At 44.4% G+C, this 8,809-nt stretch overlaps 1 long non-coding RNA gene across 1 annotated transcript in view; it reads right to left on the reverse strand.

Moving 5' to 3' along the window:
- LOC149122144 (uncharacterized) overlaps positions 1–6,500 on the reverse strand; it is a 30,744-nt gene extending 24,244 nt beyond the window's left edge. Inside the window, exon 1 of the long non-coding RNA XR_016221162.1 lies at positions 6,026–6,500. This is a non-coding gene — a long non-coding RNA (uncharacterized LOC149122144). The remainder of the gene's footprint in view (positions 1–6,025) is intronic.
- Between the last annotated feature and the right edge of the window lie 2,309 nt (positions 6,501–8,809).

Genomic DNA, 8,809 nt, shown 5'->3' on the forward strand with positions numbered 1-8,809 from the left:
AGTGAGAGTAAGAAAGTGCATGAGAGGTCTTCCATCCACGGGTTCACTCCCCAAATGGCTGCAATAACCAGAGCTGGGCTGATCCAAAGCCAGGAGCTTCCTCTGGGTCCCCCATGTGGGTGCAGGGGCCCAAGGATTTGAGCCATCTTCCACTGCTTTCTCAGGGCATAGCAGAAAGCTGGATCGGAAGAGGAGCAGCAAGTACTTGAACCCACACCCATGTGGGACGCTGGCACCACAGGTGGCAGCTTTACCCATTATGCCACAGCACTAAACTCTACTACCAGGGCCAGCGCTGTGGTGTAGTGGGTAAAGTTGCCTCCTGCAGGGCCAGCATCCCATATGGGTGCCAGTTCTAGTCTTGGCTACATAGCTTTCTGCTATGGCCTGGGAAAGCAGTAGAAGACGGCCCATGTCCTTGGGCCCCTGTACCCACATGGGAGACCCAGAAGAAGCTCCTGGCTCCTGGCTTCGGATCAGCTCAGCACCAGCTGTTGTGACCAACTGGGGAGTGAACCAGCAGATGGAAGACCTTTCTCTCTCTCTCTCTCTCTCTCTCTCTCTCTCTCTCTCTCCTTCTCTCTGTAACTCTGACTTTCAAATAAATAAATAAATCTTAAAAAAATAAAATTAAATTAACTCCACTATCTTAACATTGAAGGTTGATGGATTAAAGACACAGACTTGATCTAATTATGGCACCTGGGAGGTGTGTTGGGTGGGAGGTTTTAGGCCACAGAGGTGTGCCCTTGGAAGTGGTTCTCAAAGAAATAATTATTAAAGTTCTAGCCAGCTGTTCTCTTACCTGCCTGGCTCACCACATAATTATTCCTCCATACTCACCATGACCAGTCTCCATCAGATGCTAGATTATGGGGCCACCTAATCATGAACTGTGACCTCCAAATTATACACTGAAATCAAGCCTTTCCAAGAAAAAGATTTTAATTGAAGATATTTTAGTTAAAGGAACCAAAAGCAGACTAATACAATGTTCCTGTGATCTTCTCACCAATCCTTATAAAACTTTACCTTTGGTGCTTTAACGTGATGGACTCTGTTTGAGGAAATAGTAACCAACATGACAGGCTTAGGTGACCAAGCATTGCTGTGACAGACATGTGCTCCCCTGAAACATGAACCTGATGCATGATGGGAGTCTTATAATATGTATGCAGCTCACAGACCATGAACCTCTCCCCTATTACTCAAAGTAAGTAAAATCAAAAGCAAATGATTTGCACATAGAAAGATTTCAGAGACCCAGAGGAAAAGTGAAGAACATAGATAGAGATTGTGATTATATTTTAATTTTTATTCCACCCAAAAATCACAACTTTGGAAGAGAAATGGGTATGAAGTATCAACATAGCAGAAGCTAATGCAAGACTCAGCTTCCCGACTCATGACTTTAAGAGATGGCTGAGCCATGTCAAAAGACAGAGGAGATTTTATTAGGACAAGCAAGAATGCAAGACAGTAGACTCAAAGTCAAGATCGAATATATGACAGTGTCATCAAAAAGATGAAAACTTCATCTAAAATATATGCTACTGGAAACTAACAAGCTACCAGACATGACACAGGAAAGGTTCTCAGATAAAAGTTACAGGTAAGGAAGTTAAGATGAGAATATATTGTCATTCCAGAAGGATGGCACCACGAGGGAATTCATACCCCTTCTCCCTTTTTCCTCTTAAAATATCCATGACATTTTCTGTCAAAGGGTAAAAAAAATTCACATTAACACCCAAAGTGTTCGACAAGAATGTTAGCATATTTCATATTCTGTAGCAAATGTATACTCTGTCTTAAAAAGTTGGAGAAAATTACAAGTTGGTACCAGCTGCCAACCCAGTCCCAGAACTCTGCCTCCCAGGGGACATCGAGTCAAGAGAAGAGAGCAGCATGGCCCGAACACTGGCGGTGAGCTAAGTGCTGACACTGTACCCGTAGATGCACAACCAGGCCAGGCACGAGGGACCTCACAGTGCTAAGTTCAGACTTGAGCCCCAGATCCAACGAGTGCCATTCCTCTCATCTAAGAGGCGTATGCAGCAATCGCCCAAGCCCCAGCCACACCCTGATGCTGCAGTAGTACTGACAATATGACTACAAGAAGACAGATGCTGGCTTGACCCTTGCTGCAAATGGAGATTTATCAGGCCTCAGTCTCGCTCCCTTAGCTTGTAGTCCCTCTGTATTCATTATAATGATTATGAGTCAATTCTTTATTAAAAATCAACTCCTTAAATTAAGGAAGACACGCATAGGTCAGACTGGCCCTAAAGATCAAATCGCAACATGCAGAATTCAATTATCACCTCCACAGTTAATGTCTTAATGCTAGACTCCATTTTGAGATGCTTCTCAGCAACACTAGACCTTGATCAAACTAAGCAATAACAACTAACCGTTATAGTAAACATTTACCAGGAAAAAAAGAAAATTCTTGGGGAGAATATAAAGCAACTAAAACACCCACAAGCCCAAAATGCAACAGTGATTTTATGTTTATTATTTATTTATTTATTTGAAAGACAAAGAAACAGACCTCCTATTTGCTGGTTCATTACCCAACAGCAGATGCAGGACCAGGTTGAAGCCTAAAACTGGGAACTAAAGCTGAATCTCCCACCCCGGTGACAGAAATTCAACTACTTGAGCCATTAGCTTGCTGCCTCTAAAGCTGTGCATTAGCAGCAAGTTGGAATTAGAAGTGGAGCTGGGACTCAATCCCAGGTACTCCGATTAGGGACATGGGTGTCCCATGTAGTATTTTACCTACTAAGCCAAATTCCCACTCCAAGCAGCCATTCTAGGAAAGTGGTTTAACCATTTCTTTTCAAGTGAAACATACATTTAGTATACAACCTAGAAATTCATCTCTAGATATTTACTCAAGAGAAATGAAAATATATATTTGCAAAAAAGCTAGTGATAAGTGTTTACAGTGGCTATATTCATATTCATCCAAGCCAGGAAATGCCCAAAGTAGCAGGAAGTATGCATTTCCCCCAGAACAATGAAAATGCACATCCACAGGCAGACTGGGACAAGATCACATACTTCAGTAGGAAAATAGTGAATATTAAAGTAGGAAGGGTAGAGAGGAGGAGGGCAGGGACAGGTTGAGTAACAGGTATCAGAATACAGTTAGAATAAGTTCCAGTGTTCAACACCACAAGAGAGCAGGTGCAGTTCAGAGTAACCCACTGTTCTGAAAAGAACCAGAAGACAGGAACTCTACGGCTCTAAACAAAATACATAAGGATGTAGAAATGCTCATTACCCTGATTTGGTCATTACATACTGTATACAAGTACTGAATTAGAATACTGTATCCCACAAATAAAGATAAATATTGTATGTCCATTAAAATCAACATTTTAAAAATAAAATATGAGCAGAAGTCTTGGACACTTCATGATGGAATGCTGTGAATGGACAAGAAGCCCCTCCTTGCAGGCCACAATAAAAGTGCTGGGCATCATTAGTCATTAGAGAAATGCAGATTAAGACCCCATGGAGGGGCCTGAAAGTGTGACACAGTGGGTTAATGCCCTGGCCTGAAACACCAGCATCCAATATGGGAGCCGGTTTGAGACCCGGCTGCTCCACTTCCAATCCAGCTCTCTGCTATAGCCTGGGAAAGCAGTGGAGGATGGCCCAAGTCCTTGGGCCCCTGCACCCGCATGGGAGACCTGGAAGAAGCTGCTGGCTTCTGGCTTTGGATCTGTGCAGCTCCAGCCATTGTGGTCAATTGGGGAGTGAACCATCAGATGGAAGACATTTCTTTCTTTCTTTCTCTCTCTCTCTCTCTCTCTCTCTCTCTCTCTCTCTCTCTCTCTCTTTCTCCCCTCTCTGTATAACTCTGACTTTCAAATAAATAAAAAAAATCTTTAAAAAAAAAAAAGACCACATGGGGTGCTCTTACACAATACAATGGCTAATGTAAAACAACTGATGGCCCTGAATGTGGGCAAGGATGGGGAGAAAACAGAATTCCCAAACATCACCTTAGAGAGTATAAAATGGTACAACCACATTGTAAACCAGTTTAGCAAGTTCTTCAAAAACCTTACACTACTCTAGAAGCCAGCTATCTTACTGGTAGGTGCATTTCCCCCAGAACAATGAAAATGTGCATTCACAGGCAGACTGGGACAAGATCACATATAACAGCACCTTTGCTCATCACAGCCAAACACGGGAAACCATGCAAATGGCCATCAGAGTAAGAAGGGGTTGCCAGCTGCCAACACGGGTCTGCTCACATCCTGCAGGGTGCTCAGCCATCACAGGGAACACACGAGGGTTCTGTGCAGCAGCAAGCATGGCTGAGCCACAGGCTCTGGAAGCAACATGACGTCTCATTCCACTAACAGGACACTCCAGAACAGACAAAACCCACGGCTGGTGAAAGACATCAGGAGTGGAGAGCAAGTCTGAGGGGGCTGCAAAAATTGGCGGGAAACTGGGATAAGAGCTCAGTTTATGTTGGTGCAAAACTTTTTGAAAGCCATGTGTACAAAGACGCTTCTAAAAGATCAGGTAAAGCGTGTATAAGAAATGACGCATGGATTTCAAAACTGTTTTGCATCAAAGTAAGCTTACATTTTAATTCCAGTTTTTCTAGAAACTTTTTTTTTTTTTTGACAGATAGAGTTAGTGAAAGAGAGACAGAAAGGTCTTCCTTCCGTTGGTTCAGCCCCCAAATGGCCACTATGGCCGGCGCACTGCACTGATCCGAAGCCAGGAGCCAGGTGCTTCCTCCTGGTCTCCCAAGTGGGTGCAGGGCCCAAGTACTTGGGCCATCCTCCACTGCCCGCCCAGGCCACAGCAGAGAGCTGGACTGGAAGAGGAGCAACCGGGACAAAATCCGGCGCCCCAACTGGGGCTAGAACCCAGGGTGCTGGCGCCGCAGTCAGAGGATTACCCTAGTGAGCCGCGGTTCCAGCCGACACTACAAGATTTGAAAAAGAAACACACACACACACACACACACACACACACACACACACCATAACTACAGGGCCCTATCATGGTAGCTCTCTGCTGCAGACATTCACAGAGGAGCTGCACTAGAACGCGGACAGAACTACTCCAATGGCCATGGAGGCAGGAACGCTAGAGCCGCGGGAACGAGCCTTCCATGACCCACTGGAAGAATGCAGACGACCCTCACAAAGATAACGCTGCCCCACAAAAGCAAGACACACATATCCGGGAAAAATAAAACTGGGCATCAGAAGACCAGAGCAGTGGTGGAACACAGCCCAAGAGGGAGTCCTGGGTTTCAGTACGGTTCTGTTTTTACTTTCTTTTTTATTATTATTTTTATTTTTTTTTTGACAGAGTGAACAGAGAGAGAGACAGAGAGAAAGGTCTTCCTTTTGCCGTTGGTTCGCCCTCCAATGGCCGCCGCGCTGATCTGATGGCAGGAGCCAGGTGCTTATTCTGGTCTCCCATGGGGTGCAGGGCCCAAGCACTTGGGCCATCCTCCACTGCACTCCCTGGCCACAGCAGAGAGCTGCCTGGAAGAGGGGCAACCGGGACAGAATCCGGCGCCCCGACCGGGACTAGAACCCGGTGTGCCGGTGCCGCAAGGCGGAGGATTAGCCTAGTGAGCCCCGGCGCCGGCTCTGTTTTTACTTTCATCGTAACACTAGTGCCACGCGTGCTGGGTCTGTGACAGTCCCTCAGCTGTACACCTGTGAATTCCGCAAGCTCACTGCAGCACAGGTCACACTTCAGTACGATTCAGAAAAGAGAGGCGGCGATGGCCTCTTCTCACTGAGGCGCCACGGGTACTTCTGGCCACAAGATGTTCACAGGGCCGGCGGGAAAAGTTCTTGCTCACTCTCCCTCCCTCCCTCCTTCCTCTCTCTTCTCCCGTCTCCTACTCTCTCTCCCCCTCTCTCCCTCTTTTCCACACCTTCCTTCCTCCATCAACCTTCCCTGTAGGAGGGGAAAATACCCGTTTCTCAGGAACAAAACTGAAAGTCCTGCGGTGAAAACTTACGGAAGCCGCCGTGGAGAACCGCTAGGGCCCCCGCAGAAAATCACGAAGAGAGTTCCAGCACGTCCCCGAAAACGGCGTGGCCGCCACGGGCCTGACCCTTGGCTGGGCTGGGTCTTTCCCAGCCTCAGACACCAGCTCCTGGCGGCTCCTGGCCGTTTCTTCAACGCTCAGGCTGGAACCCAGGCGCGCGGGAGCAGCAGGTCACGCGCCAGCAGCACTTCCGGTCACAGCGTCCCGCCGGGGAGCGCTGCCCACGGGGTGGGCGTCCAGGCGCAGCCGTTGTCCCGCGGGACGCTGCCCGCCTCCCACAACTGTGTGCAGGTGCGCTTCCGGCTGCTCGGCCCTTGGGATCCAGGGAGGCTGCAGGTGCCGGATCAAGTACTTGCGACTTGAATGCTGCAACCGACACAGCTGCCCCAGAGTTCTCGTGTGGTTGTCGTCCCTGGACCCAGAGGCCCTGTCCATGGCTGGGGGAAGAAATGATGAAGAAAAAAAGTCTTCAGCCCAAAGGAGAAGCAAAATGGAGCCCCACAGACTGCCGGCCTCGGCAGCTGCCCGGGCCTTGGCCAAGGTGGGCAAATGGTGGGTTGCAGAATTTTTTGAGGAACAACCATACTATTTTCCATAGCGGTTGTACTAATTTACATTCCCACCAACAGAGTATGAGTGTTTCCCTTTCTCCACATCTCCTCCGATACATTATCTTTCTTTCTCCATATCTCCTCCGATATATTATCTTTCTCATTTTTATGGCAGCCACTCTAACAGGTGTGACATGACATCTCATGGTGGTTTTAATCTGCATTTCTCTGATGAATAGAGATGCTGAATTTGTTTTCATACACATGTTAGCTATTTGTACATCTTATTTTGACAAATTTCTAGTCAGATCTTTTGCCCATTTTTCAGCTGAGTTATTGATTTGGTTACTATTTAATATGAGCACCTTATCTGTTTGATATTGACCCCTTACTAGATGTATGGTTTCAACTGTTTTCCCCTTACTCTGTTGATTGTTTTCTTGTGTGAGGTAATCCCACTTGTCTCTTTCACGTTTGTTACCTGTGCTTTGAGGTTCATATCCCAAATAATAACTGCCCAGACTAGCTTTTTCCTATGTTTCCTTCTATTAGATTTCACAGTTTCAAGTCTTACATTTATGTCCTGTGAGATAAAAGCCTGACTTCATATTTCTGCGTGTGGTTATCCAGTAGTCCCAACATCCCATATCAAAGAGACTGTCCTTTCTCAATTATGTGTTCTCGGCAATTTTTTCACAAATAAATTGATCAAATAATTGAAAATGAATCTTGATGTGAATGGAAGGGGAGAGGGAGCGGGAGATGGGAGGGCTACGGGTGGGAGGGAAGTTATGGGGGGGAAACCATTGTAATCCATAAACTGTACTTTGGAAATCATTTTTACTTAATAAAAGTTTAAAAAAAATAAATTGATCATAAACATTCTGACTTGTTTCTGGGATCTCTATTATGTTCTATTGTGTCTATTTTTATACCAGTACAATGTTTTGATTACTATATCATTCTGTATATTTTGAGAGTAAGTAGTGTGATGCCTCCAGCTTTATTCTGTTTGCTCAAGATGGCTTGGGGATTTAAGGTTCCTGTGGTTTCCTATGAATTTCAGGATTGTTTCTTCCATTTCTATGAAAAGTGTTACTGGAATTTTGATAAGAATTTCATTGAATCTATAGATTGTTTGGGTAGGATGGACATTTAAAAAGTATTACTAATTATTCCAATCCAAAGTCATAAAATATCTTTCCATTTATTTGTGTCTTCCTCCATTTCCATTATACAAGTTTTTCACCCCCCTGATTAATTTTTTCATATTTTTGGTAGCTATTGTGCATGTTTTCTTCATGCCTCTTTTGGACAGTTTGTTATCAGTGTGTAGAAACTTGTCTAGTCTTTGTTGCTGATTCTTCATCCTGCAACTTTACTGAATTTATTTTTGGTGCTAACAATTGGAGGAGGAGTATTCAGTGTCTTCTACATGTAAGATTATTTCACATGCAAATAAGGACAATTTAACTTCTTTCTTTCTGATTTTATTGCCGTTTTATTTCTCTCTTGCCTAATTGCTCTGGCTGGGACTTCTACTACTATGTCAAATAATGATACAATTAGGCATCCTTGTCTCATTCCTCATCTTAGAGGGAAACTTTCAATGTTTCCCCATTAAGTATGATGTTACCTGTGGATTGGTCATATATGGTTTTCATCGTGAAGTGGTACAGTCCTTCTTCCACTTTCACTAGCTTGTTGACAGCTTTTATCCTAAAACAATGCTGAATTCTGTCCAATGCTTTTTCTGCATCTTTCAAGGTGATAATACAGTTTTTGTCCTTAATTCTGTTAATGTGATATATCATATTTACAGACTTCCCTGTGTTGAACCATCCTTGCATCTCTGAGATAAGTCCCACTCTGTGATGACCCATGATCCTTTTCATGCACTATTGAATCCCATTTGCTAGTATTTCATTGAGAATTTTTGCAATCACATTCGTCAGGAATATTGGCCTGTAATTTTCTTTCACTGCAGTATCCTTGTCTGGTTTTGGTTTTACAGTAATGCTGGCCTCATAAAATAAGTTTGACAGTATAGCTTCTTTTGCAATATTTTTGAAAAGTTTGAAAAGGACCGGTATGATTTCTACTATAAATTATTAGTAGAATTCAGCAATGAAGGCGTCAGGTCCTGGGCTTTCTTTGGTAAGAGAATTTTTATCAATGATTTAATTTCTTTACCCATTATTTA

Source organism: Oryctolagus cuniculus, chromosome 15, assembly GCF_051225735.1.
Source record: "Oryctolagus cuniculus isolate XC-2025 breed Fujian yellow rabbit chromosome 15, ASM5122573v1, whole genome shotgun sequence".
Lineage (NCBI taxonomy): Eukaryota > Metazoa > Chordata > Mammalia > Lagomorpha > Leporidae > Oryctolagus > Oryctolagus cuniculus.